Raw genomic sequence first — 20,954 nt, 5'->3', positions numbered from 1 at the left:
AAAGGCATATTTACACCGAGAAGTGTTTATTCTGATTTTGCAGGTTTTTCCTAACATCCAGTTTCAAAAATCATGAAATTTTCGCTGAAAAATTCAATTCAAGCGAGTTCTATCCAGTAGAATTGTTATTTTCTGAGTTTCACTCACCGAGACATTCCATGTTCCGAAAACGTTACATTAATCACGGCTTCGACAAACATTATTTAATGACACTGACCATGTGGATTACCGATGTTTCAACCACAATACAAGGCATGTATACCCCTAGAAATATTTACTTAGATTTCACAGATTTTTCCTAGCACCACTTACGAAAATCAAGCAGTTTTCGCAGAAAAATTCTCTTGCTGCATGTTCGATCCAATAGACATCCCACTTTCATAGATACCATCACCGTAACATTCCGTGTTCTGAAAAAGTTACGTGCACATTGGATTCAGCAAATTTTCACAGCTGAGTTGTTGGAATGTGAATTACACATCTTTAATAAACCATTGAAAACATATTGTCACCTTAAAGCATTTGCTCAGATTTTGCAGCGTTTTCATAACACCAGTTTCCAAACAGAGGTAGATTTTACAGTAAAATGCTCCTGGAGCGGTTTCTCACCAATAGATATGTAATTTACATAGTTTCCTTCAACGTGACATTCCGTGTTCCGAACACACTACATACATCATGGATTTGAGAAACATTTTTAATGAGTTGTGTACATGTGTATTAAAGAACGTTCATCCACCATACAAGGCATATTTACACCTAGAAACTTTTACTCTTAGTTTGCCGCTTTTTCCTAATAGCAGTTTCAAAAATCAGGCAGTTTCCTAAGGAAAAAACTGTTGGATCGTGTTCTACCCAATAGATATGTAAATTACATAGATTCTCCTGCTGTGAAATTCCGTGTTTCAAACACGCTACATGCAGATAGGATTCGACAAAATACACTACAGAGGTGTTTGCGTGTGGATTACAGTGCTTTCATCATAATACAAGGCATATTGATGCTTAGAAGCATTTTCTCTGATTTCACAGAGCTTTCCAAACGCCAGTTTCGAAACTGAGGCAGATTTCACTGCAAAAATCTCTTGGAGCGGGTTCAAAACAATAGACATGTAATTTACATGGATTCGCTCACCGTGAAATTCCGTGTTCCGAACACGCTACATGCTTCTCGGATTCGACAAATATTCACTAAAGAGTTGTTAGCAAGTGGATTACAGCACTTTCATCCACCATACATGGCTTACTGACACTTTGAAGAATTTTTTCAGATTTCACAGGTTAGTTTTAATGCCAGGTTTGAAAATGAGGCAGATTTAGCAGGAAAATGCTCTTGGAGCGAGTTCTACCCAAAAGATATGTAGTTTACCTAGTTTCACTCACCGCGACATTCCGTGTTCTGAACATGTTACATGCATCACGGATTCGACAATCATTCTTTAATGAGTTGTGAACATGTGTATTACCGAACTTTCATCCACCTTACAATGCATATTTATACATAGAAAGTTTTTTCTGCTTTAGTAGATTTCTCCTAATGTCAGTTTTTAAACCATGCAGTTTTCGCAGAAAAATCCTCTTGGAGCGAGTTCTACCCAATAGACATGCAATTTACATAGAACCGGCCATCGTGAAATTCCATGTTCCGAAAAAGCTACATGCATCACGGATTCGACAAATATTCACTACAGAGTCGTTAGCATGCGGATTACCGAACTTTCATCCAACCTACAAGGCATATTTACATCGTGAATCTATTCATCTGAGTTCGCAGTGTTTTCCTAATGCCAGTTTCGAACATCAGGCATATTTCTCAGGAAAAAACTTTTGGAGTGATTTCTACACAAGAGAAATGTAATTTACATAAATTCCTTGGCCATGAAATCCCGTGTTCCGAACATGCTACATGCATAATCGATTCGACAAATATTCACTACAGATTTGTTAGCATGTGGATTACCGAACTTTCATCACAATAGATTGAATATTGATACTTAGAAGTATTTTCTCAGATTTTGCAGCGTTTTCCAAACTCCAGATTCAAAAATGAAGCAGTTTTCACAGAAAAATCCTCTTGGAGCGAGTTCTACCCAATAGAGAAGTAATTTACATTGTTTCAATCACCGTGAAATTCCACGTTCCGAACACGGTATATGCATCACAGATTAGAAAAAGATTCTTTAATATGTTGTGAAAATGTGGATTACCGAACTTTCTTCCAACATAAAGGCATATTTACACCTAGAAATATTTACTCTCATTTTGAAGCTTTCTCAAACTTCAGATACGATAATCATGCAATTTTCGCAAAAAATTCTATGCTAGGTAGTTCTACCCAATAGAATTGTAATTTACATTGTTTCATTACGGTGAAATTCCTTTTTCCAAAGCACTCCATGAATCACGGTTTGAAAAATAATTACTGCACTGTTATTAACGTGTGGATTACCGGACTTTCATTCACCATTCAAGGCATATTGACACTTAGAAGCATTTTCTCAGATTTCACAGGGTTCTCCTAAAGGCAGTTTTGAAAATGAGGCGCATTTTGCAGAAAAATTCTCTTCAAGCGAGTTCTACCCAATAGACATGTAATTTACATTGTTTCCTTCAATATGACATTCCGTACTCCGAACACGTTACATGCATCACGAATTCGACAAACATTCTTTAATGAGTGGGAGCATGTGGATTAGCGAACTTTCATCCACCATAAAAGGCATATTCACACAGAGAAGTGTTTATTCTGATTTCGCAGGTTTTTCCTTACACCCAGTATCGAAAATCATGAAATTTTCGCTGAAATATTCAATTCAAGCGAGTTCTATCCAGTAGAATTGTTATTTTCTGAGTTTCACTCACCGAGACATTCCATGTTCCGAAAACGTTACATTAATCACGGCTTCGACAAACATTATTTAATGACCGTGAGCATGTGGATTACCGATGTTTCAACCACAATACAAGGCATATATACACCTAGATATATTTACTTAGATTTTGCAGATTTTTCCTTACATCACTTACGAAAATCAAGCAGTTTTCGCAGAAAAATTCTCTTGCTGCATGTTCAATCCAATAGACGTCCCATTTTCATAGATACCGTCACCGTAACATTCCGTGTCCTGAAAAAGTTATGTGCACATTGGATTCAGAAATTTTCACAGCTGAATTGTTAGAATGTGAATTACACATCTTTAATAAACCATTGAAAACTTATTGTCACCTTAAAGCATTTGCTCAGATTTTGCAGCGTTTTCAAAACACCAGTTTCCAAACAGAGGTAGATTTTACAGTAAAATGCTCCTGGAGCGGGTTCTCACCAATAGATAAGTAATTTACATAGTTTTCTTCAACGTGACATTCCGTGTTCCGAACACACTACATACATCACGGATTTGAGAAACATTTTTAATGAGTTGTGTACATGTGTATTACAAAACTTTCATCCACAATACAAGGCATATTTACACCTAGAAACTTTAACTCTTAGTTTGCAGCATTTTCCTAAAAGCAGTTTCAAAAATCAGGCAGTTTCCTAAGGAAAAAACTGTTGGAGCGGTTTCTACCCAATAGATATGTAAATTACATAGATTCTCCTGCTGTGAAATTCCATGTTTCAAACACACGACATGCAGATAGGATTCGACAAAATACACTACAGAGTTGTTTGCATGTGGATTACAGGACTTTCATCATAATACAAGGCATATTGACGCTTAGAAGCATTTTCTCTGATTTCACAGAGATTTCCAAACGCCAGTTTGGAACCTGAATCAGATTTCACGGCAAAAACCTCTTGCAGCGGGTTCAAAACAATAGACATGTAATTAACATGGATTCGCTCACCATGAAATTCCGTGTTCCGAACACGTTACAAGCTTCTCGGATTCGACAAATATTCACTAAAGAGTTGTTAGCAAGTGGATTACAGCTCTTTCATCCACCATACATGGCCTACTGACACTTTGAAGAATTTTCTGGGATTTCACAGGTTAGTTTTAATGCCAGGTTTGAAAATGAGGCAGATTTGGCAGGAAAATGCTCTTGGAGCGAGTTCTACCCAAAAGGCATGTAATTTTCCTTGTTTCACTCACCGTGACATTCCGTGTTCTGAACACGTTACATGCATCACAGATTCGACAAACATTCTTCAATGAGTTGTGAACATGTGTATTACCGAACTTTCATCCAGCTTACAATGCATATTTATACATAGAAAGTTTTTTCTGATTTAGTAGATTTCTCCTAATGTCAGTTTTTAAATCATGCAGTTTTCGCAGAAAAATCCTCTTGGAGCGAGATCTACCCAATAGACATGCAATTTACTTAGAACCCTCCATCGTGAAATTCCATGTTCCAAAAAAGTTACATGCATCTCGGATTCGACAAATATTCACTACAGAGTCGTTAGCATAAGGATTACCGAACTTTCATCCACCATAAAAGCCACATTGACACTTTGAAGCATTTTCTCATATTTCGAAAGTTTTTCCTAATGCCCGTTTTGAAAATGAGGCCGAATTCTCAGAAAAAGCTCTTGGAGCGAGTTCTACCCAAGACACATTTATTTTACATAGATTCACTCACCGTGATATTCTGTGTTCCGAACACGGTTCATGTATCTCGGATTCGGCAAATATTCACTACAGAGTTGTTAGCATGCGGATTACCGAACTTTCATCCAACCTACAAGGCATATTTACACTGTGAATCTATTCATCTGAGTTCGCAGTCTTTTCCTAATGCCAGTTTCGAACATCAGGCCGATTTCTCAGGAAAAATCTTTTGGAGTGATTTCTAAACAATAGAAATGTAATTTACATAAAATCCCTGGCCATCAAATCGGTATTCCGAACATGCTACATGCATAATGGATTCGACAAATATTCACTACAGATTTGTTAGCATGTGGATTACCGAACTTTCATCACAATAGATTGAATATTGATACTTAGAAGTATTTTCTCAGATTTTGCAGCGTTTTCTAAACTCCAGATTCAAAAATGAAGCAGTTTTCAAAGAAAAATTCTCTTGGAGCGAGTTCTACCCAATAGAGAAGTAATTTACATTGTTTCAATCGCCGTGAAATTCCACGATCCGGACACGGTATATGCATCACAGATTAGGAAAAGATTCTTTAATATGTTGTGAAAATATGGATTACCGAACTTTCTTCCAACATAAAGGCATATTTACACCTAGAAATATTTACTGTCATTTTGAAGCTTTCTCCAAAATTCAGATTCGATAATCATGCAATTTTCGCAGAAAAATTCTATTCTAGCTAGTTCTACCCAATAGAATTGTAATTTACATTGTTTCATTACGGTGAAATTCCGTTTTCCAAAAGCACTCCATGAATCACGGTTTGAAAAATAATTACTACACTGTTACTAACATGTGGATTACCGGACTTTCATTCACCATTCAAGGCATATTGACACTTAGAAGCATTTTCTCAGATTTCACAGGGTTCTCCTAATGGCAGTTTTGAAAATGAGGCACATTTCGCAGAAAAATTCTCTTCAAGCGAGTTCTACCCAATAGACATGTAATTTACATTGTTTCCTTCAAAATGACATTCCGTATTCCGAACACGTTACATGCATCACGAATTCGACAAACATTCTTTAATGAGTGGGAGCATGTGGATTACCGAACTTTCATCCACCATAAAAGGCATATTTAAACCGAGAAGTGTTTATTCTGATTTTGCAGGTTTTTCCTAACATCCAGTTTCGAAAATCATGAAATTTTCGCTGAAAAATTCAATTCAAGCGAGTTCTATCCAGTAGAATTGTTATTTTCTGAGTTTCACTCACCGAGACATTCCATGTTCCGAAAACTTTACATTAATCACGGCTTTGACAAACATTATGTAATGACCGTGAGCATGTGGATTACCGATGTTTCAACCACAATACAAGGCATATATACCCCTAGAAATATTTACTAAGATTTCGCAGATTTTTCCTAGCATCACTTACGAAAATCAAGCAGTTTTCGCAGAAAAATTCTCTTGCTGCATGTTCGATCCAATAGACATCCCATTTTCATAGATAACGTCACCGTAACATTCCGTGTTCTGAAAAAGTTACGTGCACATTGGATTCAGCAAATTTTCACAGCTGAATTGTTAGAATGTGAATTACACATCTTTAATAAATCATTGAAAACATATGGTCACCTTAAAGCATTTGCTCAGATTTTGCAGCTTTTTCATAACACCAGTTTCGAAACAGAGGTAGATTTTACAGTCAAATGCTCCTGGAGCGAGTTCTCACCAATAGATATGTAATTTACATAGTTTCCTTCAACGTGACATTCCGTGTTCCGAACACACTACATACATCACGGATTTGAGAAATATTTTTAATGAGTTGTGTACATGTGTATTAAAGAACTTTCATCCACCATACAAGGCATATTTACTCCTAGAATCTTTAACCCTTAGTTTGCAGCTTTTTCCTAATAGCAGTTTCAAAAATCAGGAAGCTTCCTAAGGAAAAAACTGTTGGAGCGTGTTCTACCCAATAGATATGTAAATTACAAACATTCTCCTGCTGTGAAATTCTGTGTTTCAAACACGCTACATGCAAATAGGATTCGACAAAATACACTACAGAGGTGTTTGTATGTGAATTACAGTACTTTCATCATAATACAAGGCATATTGATGCTTAGAAGCATTTTGTCTGATTTCACAGAGCTTTCCAAACGCCAGGTTCGAAACTGAGGAAGATTTCACGGCAAAAATCTCTTGGAGCGGGTTCAAAACAATAGACATGTAATTTACATGGATTCGCTCACCGTGAAATTCCGTGTTCCGAATAAGTTACATGCTTCTCGGATTCGACAAGTATTCACTAAAGAGTTGTTAGCAAGTGGATTACAGCACTTTCATCCACCATACATGGCTTACTGACACTTTGAAGAATTTTTTCAGATTTCACAGGTTAGTTTTAATGCCAGTTTTGAAAATGAGGCAGATTTGGCAGGAAAATGATCTTGGAGCGAGTTCTACCCAAAAGATATGTAGATTACCTAGTTTCACTCACTGTGACATTCCGCGTTCTGAACACGTTACATGCATCACGGATTCGACAATCATTCTTTAATGAGTTGTGAACATGTGTATTACCGAACTTTCATCCACCTTACAATGCATATTTATACAAAGGAAATTTTTTCTGATTTAGTAGATTTCTCCTAATGTCAGTTTTTAAATCATGCAGTTTTTGCAGAAAAATCCTCTTGGAGCGAGTTCTACCCAATAGCTATGCAATTTACATAGAACCGGCCATCGTGAAATTCCATGTTCCGAAAAAGCTACATGCATCACGGATTCGACAAATATTCACTACAGAGTCGTTAGCATAAGGATTACCGAACTTTCATCCACCATAAAAGCCATATTGACACTTTGAAGCATTTTCTCATATTTCGAAAGTTTTTCCTAATGCCCGTTTTGAAAATGAGACCGAATTCTCAGAAAAAGCTCTTGGAACGAGTTCTACCCAAGAGACATGTATTTTACATAGATTCGCTCACCGTGATATTCTGTGTTCCGAACACGCTTCATGTATCTCGGACTCGATAAATATTAACTACAGAGTTGTTAGCATGAGGATTACCGAACTTTCATCACAGTAGATTGAATATTGATACTTAGAAGTATTTTCTCAGATTTTGCAGTGTTTTCTAAACTCCAGATTCAAAAATGAAACAGTTTTGAAACAAAAATTCTCTTGGAACGAGTTCTACCCAATAGAGAAGTAATTTACATTGTTTCAATCGCCGTGAAATTCCACGTTCCGAACACGGTATATGCATCACAGATTAGGAAAAGATTCTTTAATATGTTGTGAAAATGTGGATTACCGAACTTTCTTCCAACATAAAGGCATATTTACACCTAGAAATATTTACTGTCATTTTGAAGCTTTCTCCAAACTTCAGATTCGATAATCATGCAATTTTCGCAGAAAAATTCTATTCTAGGAAGTTCTACCCAATAGAATTGTAATTTACATTGTTTCATTACGGTGAAATTCCTTTTTCCAAAGCACTCCATGAATCACGGTTTGAAAAATAATTACTGCACTGTTATTAACGTGTGGATTACCGGACTTTCATTCACCATTCAAGGCATATTGACACTTAGAAGCATTTTCTCAGATTTCACAGGGTTCTCCTAAAGGCAGTTTTGAAAATGAGGCGCATTTTGCAGAAAAATTCTCTTCAAGCGAGTTCTACCCAATAGACATGTAATTTACATTGTTTCCTTCAATATGACATTCCGTACTCCGAACACGTTACATGCATCACGAATTCGACAAACATTCTTTAATGAGTGGGAGCATGTGGATTAGCGAACTTTCATCCACCATAAAAGGCATATTCACACCGAGAAGTGTTTATTCTGATTTCGCAGGTTTTTCCTTACACCCAGTTTCGAAAATCATGAAATTTTCGCTGAAATATTCAATTCAAGCGAGTTCTATCCAGTAGAATTGTTATTTTCTGAGTTTCACTCACCGAGACATTCCATGTTCCGAAAACGTTACATTAATCACGGCTTCGACAAACATTATTTAATGACCGTGAGCATGTGGATTACCGATGTTTCAACCACAATACAAGGCATATATACACCTAGATATATTTACTTAGATTTTGCAGATTTTTCCTAACATCACTTACGAAAATCAAGCAGTTTTCGCAGAAAAATTCTCTTGCTGCATGTTCAATCCAATAGACGTCCCATTTTCATAGATACCGTCACCGTAACATTCCGTGTCCTGAAAAAGTTATGTGCACATTGGATTCAGAAATTTTCACAGCTGAATTGTTAGAATGTGAATTACACATCTTTAATAAACCATTGAAAACTTATTGTCACCTTAAAGCATTTGCTCAGATTTTGCTCGTTTTCAAAACACCAGTTTCCAAACAGAGGTAGATTTTACAGTAAAATGCTCCTGGAGCGGGTTCTCACCAATAGATAAGTAATTTACATAGTTTTCTTCAACGTGACATTCCGTGTTCCGAACACACTACATACATCACGGATTTGAGAAACATTTTTAATGAGTTGTGTACATGTGTATTACAAAACTTTCATCCACAATACAAGGCATATTTACAGCTAGAAACTTTAACTCTTAGTTTGCAGCTTTTTCCTAAAAGCAGTTTCAAAAATCAGGCAGTTTCCTAAGGAAAAAACTGTTGGAGCGTGTTCTACCCAATAGATATGTAAATTACATAGATTCTCCTGCTGTGAAATTCCATGTTTCAAACACACGACATGCAGATAGGATTCGACAAAATACACTACAGAGTTGTTTGCATGTGGATTACAGGACTTTCATCATAATACAAGGCATATTGACGCTTAGAAGCATTTTCTCTGATTTCACAGAGATTTCCAAACGCCAGTTTGGAACCTGAATCAGATTTCACGGCAAAAACCTCTTGCAGCGGGTTCAAAACAATAGACATGTAATTAACATGGATTCGCTCACCATGAAATTCCGTGTTCCGAACACGTTACAAGCTTCTCGGATTCGACAAATATTCACTAAAGAGTTGTTAGCAAGTGGATTACAGCTCTTTCATCCACCATACATGGCCTACTGACACTTTGAAGAATTTTCTGGGATTTCACAGGTTAGTTTTAATGCCAGGTTTGAAAATGAGGCAGATTTGGCAGGAAAATGCTCTTGGAGCGAGTTCTACCCAAAAGGCATGTAATTTTCCTTGTTTCACTCACCGTGACATTCCGTGTTCTGAACACGTTACATGCATCACAGATTCGACAAACATTCTTCAATGAGTTGTGAACATGTGTATTACCGAACTTTCATCCAGCTTACAATGCATATTTATACAAAGGAAATTTTTTCTGATTTAGTAGATTTCTCCTAATGTCAGTTTTTAAATCATGCAGTTTTCGCAGAAAAATCCTCTTGGAGCGAGATCTACCCAATAGACATGCAATTTACTTAGAACCCTCCATCGTGAAATTCCATGTTCCAAAAAAGTTACATGCATCTCGGATTCGACAAATATTCACTACAGAGTCGTTAGCATAAGGATTACCGAACTTTCATCCACCATAAAAGCCACATTGACACTTTGAAGCATTTTCTCATATTTCGAAAGTTTTTCCTAATGCCCGTTTTGAAAATGAGGCCGAATTCTCAGAAAAAGCTCTTGGAGCGAGTTCTACCCAAGACACATTTATTTTACATAGATTCACTCACCGTGATATTCTGTGTTCCGAACACGGTTCATGTATCTCGGATTCGGCAAATATTCACTACAGAGTTGTTAGCATGCGGATTACCGAACTTTCATCCAACCTACAAGGCATATTTACACTGTGAATCTATTCATCTGAGTTCGCAGTCTTTTCCTAATGCCAGTTTCGAACATCAGGCCGATTTCTCAGGAAAAATCTTTTGGAGTGATTTCTAAACAATAGAAATGTAATTTACATAAAATCCCTGGCCATCAAATCGGTATTCCGAACATGCTACATGCATAATGGATTCGACAAATATTCACTACAGATTTGTTAGCATGTGGATTACCGAACTTTCATCACAATAGATTGAATATTGATACTTAGAAGTATTTTCTCAGATTTTGCAGCGTTTTCTAAACTCCAGATTCAAAAATGAAGCAGTTTTCAAAGAAAAATTCTCTTGGAGCGAGTTCTACCCAATAGAGAAGTAATTTACATTGTTTCAATCGCCGTGAAATTCCACGATCCGAACACGGTATATGCATCACAGATTAGGAAAAGATTCTTTAATATGTTGTGAAAATATGGATTACCGAACTTTCTTCCAACATAAAGGCATATTTACACCTAGAAATATTTACTGTCATTTTGAAGCTTTCTCCAAAATTCAGATTCGATAATCATGCAATTTTCGCAGAAAAATTCTATTCTAGCTAGTTCTACCCAATAGAATTGTAATTTACATTGTTTCATTACGGTGAAATTCCGTTTTCCAAAAGCACTCCATGAATCACGGTTTGAAAAATAATTACTACACTGTTACTAACATGTGGATTACCGGACTTTCATTCACCATTCAAGGCATATTGACACTTAGAAGCATTTTCTCAGATTTCACAGGGTTCTCCTAATGGCAGTTTTGAAAATGAGGCACATTTCGCAGAAAAATTCTCTTCAAGCGAGTTCTACCCAATAGACATGTAATTTACATTGTTTCCTTCAATATGACATTCCGTATTCCGAACACGTTACATGCATCACGAATTCGACAAACATTCTTTAATGAGTGGGAGCATGTGGATTACCGAACTTTCATCCACCATAAAAGGCATATTTAAACCGAGAAGTGTTTATTCTGATTTTGCAGGTTTTTCCTAACATCCAGTTTCAAAAATCATGAAATTTTCGCTGAAAAATTCAATTCAAGCGAGTTCTATCCAGTAGAATTGTTATTTTCTGAGTTTCACTCACCGAGACATTCCATGTTCCGAAAACTTTACATTAATCACGGCTTTGACAAACATTATTTAATGACCGTGAGCATGTGGATTACCGATATTTCAACCACAATACAAGGCATATATACCCCTAGAAATATTTACTAAGATTTCGCAGATTTTTCCTAGCATCACTTACGAAAATCAAGCAGTTTTCGCAGAAAAATTCTCTTGCTGCATGTTCGATCCAATAGACATCCCATTTTCATAGATAACGTCACCGTAACATTCCGTGTTCTGAAAAAGTTACGTGCACATTGGATTCAGCAAATTTTCACAGCTGAATTGTTAGAATGTGAATTACACATCTTTAATAAATCATTGAAAACATATGGTCACCTTAAAGCATTTGCTCAGATTTTGCAGCTTTTTCATAACACCAGTTTCGAAACAGAGGTAGATTTTACAGTCAAATGCTCCTGGAGCGAGTTCTCACCAATAGATATGTAATTTACATAGTTTCCTTCAACGTGACATTCCGTGTTCCGAACACACTACATACATCACGGATTTGAGAAATATTTTTAATGAGTTGTGTACATGTGTATTAAAGAACTTTCATCCACCATACAAGGCATATTTACTCCTAGAATCTTTAACCCTTAGTTTGCAGCTTTTTCCTAATAGCAGTTTCAAAAATCAGGAAGCTTCCTAAGGAAAAAACTGTTGGAGCGTGTTCTACCCAATAGATATGTAAATTACAAACATTCTCCTGCTGTGAAATTCTGTGTTTCAAACACGCTACATGCAAATAGGATTCGACAAAATACACTACAGAGGTGTTTGTATGTGAATTACAGTACTTTCATCATAATACAAGGCATATTGATGCTTAGAAGCATTTTGTCTGATTTCACAGAGCTTTCCAAACGCCAGGTTCGAAACTGAGGAAGATTTCACGGCAAAAATCTCTTGGAGCGGGTTCAAAACAATAGACATGTAATTTACATGGATTCGCTCACCGTGAAATTCCGTGTTCCGAATAAGTTACATGCTTCTCGGATTCGACAAGTATTCACTAAAGAGTTGTTAGCAAGTGGATTACAGCACTTTCATCCACCATACATGGCTTACTGACACTTTGAAGAATTTTTTCAGATTTCACAGGTTAGTTTTAATGCCAGTTTTGAAAATGAGGCAGATTTGGCAGGAAAATGATCTTGGAGCGAGTTCTACCCAAAAGATATGTAGATTACCTAGTTTCACTCACTGTGACATTCCGCGTTCTGAACACGTTACATGCATCACGGATTCGACAATCATTCTTTAATGAGTTGTGAACATGTGTATTACCGAACTTTCATCCACCTTACAATGCATATTTATACAAAGGAAATTTTTTCTGATTTAGTAGATTTCTCCTAATGTCAGTTTTTAAATCATGCAGTTTTCGCAGAAAAATCCTCTTGGAGCGAGTTCTACCCAATAGCTATGCAATTTACATAGAACCGGCCATCGTGAAATTCCATGTTCCGAAAAAGCTACATGCATCACGGATTCGACAAATATTCACTACAGAGTCGTTAGCATAAGGATTACCGAACTTTCATCCACCATAAAAGCCATATTGACACTTTGAAGCATTTTCTCATATTTCGAAAGTTTTTCCTAATGCCCGTTTTGAAAATGAGACCGAATTCTCAGAAAAAGCTCTTGGAACGAGTTCTACCCAAGAGACATGTATTTTACATAGATTCGCTCACCGTGATATTCTGTGTTCCGAACACGCTTCATGTATCTCGGACTCGATAAATATTAACTACAGAGTTGTTAGCATGAGGATTACCGAACTTTCATCACAGTAGATTGAATATTGATACTTAGAAGTATTTTCTCAGATTTTGCAGTGTTTTCTAAACTCCAGATTCAAAAATGAAACAGTTTTGAAACAAAAATTCTCTTGGAACGAGTTCTACCCAATAGAAAAGTAATTTACATTGTTTCAATCGCTGTGAAATTCCACGTTCCGAACACGGTATATGCATCACAGATTAGGAAAAGATTCTTTAATATGTTGTGAAAATGTGGATTACCGAACTTTCTTCCAACATAAAGGCATATTTACACCTAGAAATATTTACTGTCATTTTGAAGCTTTCTCCAAACTTCAGATTCGATAATCATGCAATTTTCGCAGAAAAATTCTATTCTAGGAAGTTCTACCCAATAGAATTGTAATTTACATTGTTTCATTACGGTGAAATTCCGTTTTCCAAAAGCACTCCATGAATCACGGTTTGAAAAATAATTACTACACTGTTACTAACATGTGGATTACCGGACTTTCATTCACCATTCAAGGCATATTGACACTTAGAAGCATTTTCTCAGATTTCACAGGGTTCTCGTAATGGCAGTTTTGAAAATGAGGCACATTTCACAGAAAAATTCTCTTCAAGCGAGTTCTACACAATAGACATGTAATTTACTTTGTTTCCTTCAAAATGACATTCTGTATTCCGAACACGTTACATGCATCACGAATTCGACAAACATTCTTTAATGAGTGGGAGCATGTGTATTACCGAACTTTCATCCACCATAGAAGGCATATTTACACCGAGAAGTGTTTATTCTGATTTCGCAGGTTTTTCCTTCCATCCAGTTTCGAAAATCATGAAATTTTCGCTGAAATATTCAATTCAAGCGAGTTCTATCCAGTAGAATTGTTATTTTCTGAGTTTCACTCACCGAGACATTCCATGTTCCGAAAACGTTACATTCATCACGGCTTCGACAAACATTATTTAATGACACTGACCATGTGGATTACCGATATTTCAACAACAATACAAGGCCTATTTACACCTAGAAATATTTAGTTACATTTCGCAGACTTTTCCTAACATCACTTACGAAAATCAAGCAGTTTTCGCAGAAAAATCCTCTTGCTGCATGTTCGATGCAATAGATATCCCATTTTCATAGATACCATCACCGTAACATTCCGTGTTCTGAAAAATTAACGTGCACATTGGATTCAGCAAATTTTCACAGCTGAGTTGTTAGAATATGAATTAAACATCTTTAATAAACCATTGAAAACATATTGTCACCTTAAAGCATTTGCTCAGATTTTGCAGCGTTTTCATAACACCAGTTTCCAAACAGAGGTAGATTTTACAGTAAAATGCTCCTGGAGCGGGTTCTCACCAATAGATATGTAATTTACATAGTTTCCTTCAACGTGACATTCCGTGTTCCGAACACACTACATACATCACGGATTTGAGAAATATTTTTAATGAGTTGTGAACATGTGTATTACCGAACTTTCATCCACCTTACAATGCATATTTATACATAGAAAGTTTTTTCTGATTTAGTAGATTTCTCCTAATGTCAGTTTTTAAATCATGCAGTTTTCGCAGAAAAATCCTCTTGGAGCGAGTTCTACCCAATAGACATGCAATTTACATAGAACCCGCCATCGTGAAATTCCATGTTCCGATAAAGCTACATGCATCACGGATTCGACAAATATTCACTACAGATTAGTTAGCATAAGGATTACTGAACTTTCATCCACCATAAAAGCCATATTGACACTTTGAAGCATTTTCTCATATGTCGAAAGTTTTTCCTAATGCCCGTTTTGAAAATGAGGCCGAATTCTCAGAAAAAGCTCTTGGAGCGAGTTCTACCCAAGAGACATGTATTTTAAATAGATTCTCTCACCGTGATATTCTGTGTTCCGAACACGCTTCATGTATCTCGGATTCGACAAATATTCACTACAGAGTTGTTAGCATGCGGATTACCGAACTTTCATCCACCCTACTTGGCATATTTACACCGTGAATCTATTCATTTGAGTTCGCAGTGTTTTCCTAATGCCAGTTTCGAACATCAGGCAGATTTCTCAGGAAAAATCTTTTGGAGTGATTTCTAAACAAGAGAAATGTAATTTACATAAATTCCTTGGCCATGAAATCCCGTGTTCTGAACATGCTACATACATAATGGATTCGACAAATAATCACTACAGATTTGTTATCATGTGGATTACCGAACTTTCATCACAATAGATTGAATATTGATACTTAGAATTATTTTCTCAGATTTTGCAGCGTTTTCCAAACCCCAGATTCAAAAATGAAGCAGTTTTCACAGAAAAATCCTCTTGGAGCGAGGTCTACCAAATAGAGAAGTAATTTACATTGTTTCAATCACCGTGAAATTCCACGTTCCGAACACGGTATATGCATCACAGATTAGGAAAAGATTCTTTAATATGTTGTGAAAATGTGGATTACCGAACTTTCTTCCAACATAAAGGCATATTTACACCTAGAAATATTTACTCTCATTTTGAAGCTTTCTCCAAACTTCAGATTCGATAATCATGCAATTTTCGCAGAAAAATTCTATTCTAGGTAGTTCTACCCAATAGAATTGTAATTTACATTGTTTCATTACGGTGAAATTTTGGTTTCCAAAAGCGCTCCATGAATCACGGTTTGAAAAATAATTACTACACTGTTATTAACATGTGGATTACCGGACTTTCATTCACCATTCAAGGCATTTTGACACTTAGAAGCATTTTCTCAGATTTCACAGGGTTCTCCTAATGGCAGTTTTGAAAATGAGGCACATTTCACAGAAAAATTCTCTTCAAGCGAGTTCTACCCAATAGACATGTAATTTACATTGTTTCCTTCAATAAGACATTCCGTATTAGGAACACGTTACATGCATCACGAATTCGACAAACATTCATAAATGAGTGGGAGCATGTGGTTTACCGAACTTTCATCCACCATAAAAGGCATATTTACACCGAGAAGTGTTTATTCTGATTTTGCAGGTTTTTCCTAACATCCAGTTTCAAAAATCATGAAATTTTCGCTGAAAAATTCAATTCAAGCGAGTTCTATCCAGTAGAATTGTTATTTTCTGAGTTTCACTCACCGAGACATTCCATGTTCCGAAAACGTTACATTAATCACGGCTTCGACAAACATTATTTAATGACACTGACCATGTGGATTACCGATGTTTCAACCACAATACAAGGCATGTATACCCCTAGAAATATTTACTTAGATTTCGCAGATTTTTCCTAGCACCACTTACGAAAATCAAGCAGTTTTCGCAGAAAAATTCTCTTGCTGCATGTTCGATCCAATAGACATCCCATTTTCATAGATACCATCACCGTAACATTCCGTGTTCTGAAAAAGTTACGTGCACATTGGATTCAGCAAATTTTCACAGCTGAGTTGTTGGAATGTGAATTACACATCTTTAATAAACCATTCAAAACATATTGTCACCTTAAAGCATTTGCTCAGATTTTGCAGCGTTTTCATAACACCAGTTTCCAAACAGAGGTAGATTTTACAGTAAAATGCTCCTGGAGCGGTTTCTCACCAATAGATATGTAATTTACATAGTTTCCTTCAACGTGACATTCCGTGTTCCGAACACACTACATACATCATGGATTTGAGAAACATTTTTAATGAGTTGTGTACATGTGTATTAAAGAACGTTCATCCACCATACAAGGCATATTTACACCTAGAAACTTTTACTCTTAGTTTGCCGCTTTTTCCTAATAGCAGTTTCAAAAATCAGGCAGTTTCCTAAGGAAAAAACTGTTGGATCGTGTTCTACCCAATAGATATGTAAATTACATAGATTCTCCTGCTGTGAAATTCCGTGTTTCAAACACGCTACATGCAGATAGGATTCGACAAAATACACTACAGAGGTGTTTGCGTGTGGATTACAGTGCTTTCATCATAATACAAGGCATATTGATGCTTAGAAGCATTTTCTCTGATTTCACAGAGCTTTCCAAACGCCAGTTTCGAAACTGAGGCAGATTTCACTGCAAAAATCTCTTGGAGCGGGTTCAAAACAATAGACATGTAATTTACATGGATTCGCTCACCGTGAAATTCCGTGTTCCGAACACGCTACATGCTTCTCGGATTCGACAAATATTCACTAAAGAGTTGTTAGCAAGTGGATTACAGCACTTTCATCCACCATACATGGCTTACTGAAACTTTGAAGAATTTTTTCAGATTTCACAGGTTAGTTTTAATGCCAGGTTTGAAAATGAGGCAGATTTAGCAGGAAAATGCTCTTGGAGCGAGTTCTACCCAAAAGATATGTAGTTTACCTAGTTTCACTCACCGCGACATTCCGTGTTCTGAACACGTTACATGCATTACGGATTCGACAATCATTCTTTAATGAGTTGTGAACATGTGTATTACCGAACTTTCATCCACCTTACAATGCATATTTATACATAGAATGTTTTTTCTGCTTTAGTAGATTTCTCCTAATGTCAGTTTTTAAACCATGCAGTTTTCGCAGAAAAATCCTCTTGGAGCGAGTTCTACCCAATAGACATGCAATTTACATAGAACCGGCCATCGTGAAATTCCATGTTCCGAAAAAGCTACATGCATCACGGATTCGACAAATATTCACTACAGAGTCGTTAGCATGCGGATTACCGAACTTTCATCCAACCTACAAGGCATATTTACATCGTGAATCTATTCATCTGAGTTCGCAGTGTTTTCCTAATGCCAGTTTCGAACATCAGGCATATTTCTCAGGAAAAACCTTTTGGAGTGATTTCTAAACAAGAGAAATGTAATTTACATAAATTCCTTGGCCATGAAATCCCGTGTTCCGAACATGCTACATGCATAATCGATTCGACAAATATTCACTACAGATTTGTTAGCATGTGGATTACCGAACTTTCATCACAATAGATTGAATATTGATACTTAGAAGTATTTTCTCAGATTTTGCAGCGTTTTCCAAACTCCAGATTCAAAAATGAAGCAGTTTTCACAGAAAAATCCTCTTGGAGCGAGTTCTACCCAATAGAGAAGTAATTTACATTGTTTCAATCACCGTGAAATTCCACGTTCCGAACACGGTATATGCATCACAGATTAGGAAAAGATTCTTTAATATGTTGTGAAAATGTGGATTACCGAACTTTCTTCCAACATAAAGGCATATTTACACCTAGAAATATTTACTCTCATTTTGAAGCTTTCTCCAAACTTCAGATTCGATAATCATGCAATTTTCGCAGAAAAATTCTATTCTAGCTAGTTCTACCCAATAGAATTGTAATTTACATTGTTTCATTACGGTGAAATTCCGTTTTCCAAAAGCGCTCCATGAATCACGGTTTGAAAAATAATTACTACACTGTTATTAACATGTGGATTACCGGACTTTCATTCACCATTCAAGGCATATTGACACTTAGAAGCATTTTCTCAGATTTCACAGGGTTCTCCTAATGGCAGTTTTGAAAATGAGGCACATTTCGCAGAAAAATTCTCTTCAAGCGGGTTCTACCCAATAGACATGTAATTTACATTGTTTCTTCACTATGACATTCCGTATTCCGAACACGTTACATGCATCACGAATTCGACAAACATTGATAAATGAGTGGGAGCATGTGGTTTACCGAACTTTCATCCACCATAAAGGCATATTTACACCGAGAAGTGTTTATTCTGATTTTGCAAGTTTTTCCTAACATCCAGTTTCGAAAATCATGAAATTTTCGCTGAAAAATTCAATTCAAGCGAGTTCTATCCAGTAGAATTGTTATTTTCTGAGTTTCACTCACCGAGACATTCCATGTTCCAAAAACGTTACATTCATCACGGCTTCGACAAACATTATTTAATGACCGTGTGCATGTGGATTACCGATGTTTCAACCACAATACAAGGCATGTATACCCCTAGAAATATTTACTTAGATTTCGCAGATTTTTCGTAGCACCTCTTACAAAAATCAAGCAGTTTTCGCAGAAAAATTCTCTTGCTGCATGTTCGATCCAATAGACATCTCATTTTCATAGATACCGTCACCGTAACATTCCATGTTCTGAAAAAGTTACGTGCACATTGGATTCAGCAAATTTTCACAGCTGAGTTGTTAGAATGTGAATTACACATCTTTAATAAACCATTGAAAACATATTGTCACCTTAAAGCATTTGCTCATATTTTGCAGCATTTTCATAACACCAGTTTCCAAACAGAGGTAGATTTTACAGTAAAATGCTCCTGGAGCGGGTTCTCACCAATAGATATGTAATTTACATAGTTTCCTTCAACGTGACATTCCGTGTTCCGAACACACTACATACATCACGGATTTGAGAAACATTTTTAATGAGTTGTGTACATGTGTATTACAGAACTTTCATCCACCATACAAGGCATATTTACACCTAGAAACTTTAACTCTTAGTTTGCAGCATTTTCCTAATAGCAGTTTCAAAAATCAGGCAGCTTCCTAAGGAAAAAACTGTTGGATCGTGTTCTACCCAATAGATATGTAAATTACATAGCTTCTCCTGCTGTGAAATTCCGTGTTTCAAACACGCTACATGCAGATAGGATTCGACAAAATACACTACAGAGGTGTTTGCATGTGGATTACAGTACTTTCATCATAATACAAGGCATATTGATGCTTAGAAGCATTTTCTCTGATTTCACAGAGCTTTCCAAAAGCCAGTTTCGAAACTGAGGCAGATTTCACTGCAAAAATCTCTTGGAGCGGGTTCAAAACAATAGACATGTAATTTACATGGATTCGCTCACCGTGAATTTCCGTGTTCCGAACACGCTACATGCTTCTCGGATTCGACAAATATTCACTAAAGAGTTGTTAGCAAGTGGATTACAGCACTTTCATCCACCATACATGGCTTACTGACACTTTGAAGAATTTTTTCAGATTTCACAGGTTAGTTTTAATGCCAGTTTTGAAAATGAGGCAGATTTGGCAGGAAAATGCACTTGGAGCGAGTTCTACCCAAAAGATATGTAGTTTACCTAGTTTCACTCACCGCGACATTCCGTGTTCTGAACACGTTACATGCATCACGGATTCGACAAACATTCTTTAATGAGTTGTGAACATGTGTATTACCGAACTTTCATCCACCTTACAATGCATATTTATACATAGAAAGTTTTTTCTACTTTAGTAGATTTCTCCTAATGTCAGTTTTTAAATCATGCAGTTTTCACAGAAAATTCCCCTTGGAGCGAGTTCTACCCAATAGACATGCAATTTACATAGAATCGGCCATCGTGAAATTCCATGTTCCGAAAAAGCTACATGCATCACGGATTCGACAAATAATCACTACAGAGTCGTTAACATAAGGATTACCGAACTTTCATCCACCATAAAAGCCATATTGACACTTTGAAGCATTTTCTCATATGTCGAAAGTTTTTCCTAATGCCCGTTTTGAAAATGAGGCCGAATTCTCAGAAAAAGCTCTTGGAGTGTGTTCTACCCAAGAGAAATGTATTTTACATAGATTCGCTCACCGTGATATTCTGTGTTCCGAACACGCTTCATGTATCTCGGATTCGGCAAATATTCACTACAGAGTT

The sequence above is a fragment of the Camelus bactrianus genome, chromosome 18 (assembly GCF_048773025.1).
Source record: "Camelus bactrianus isolate YW-2024 breed Bactrian camel chromosome 18, ASM4877302v1, whole genome shotgun sequence".
NCBI lineage: Eukaryota > Metazoa > Chordata > Mammalia > Artiodactyla > Camelidae > Camelus > Camelus bactrianus.
Note: the sequence above shows the minus strand (reverse complement) of the source record.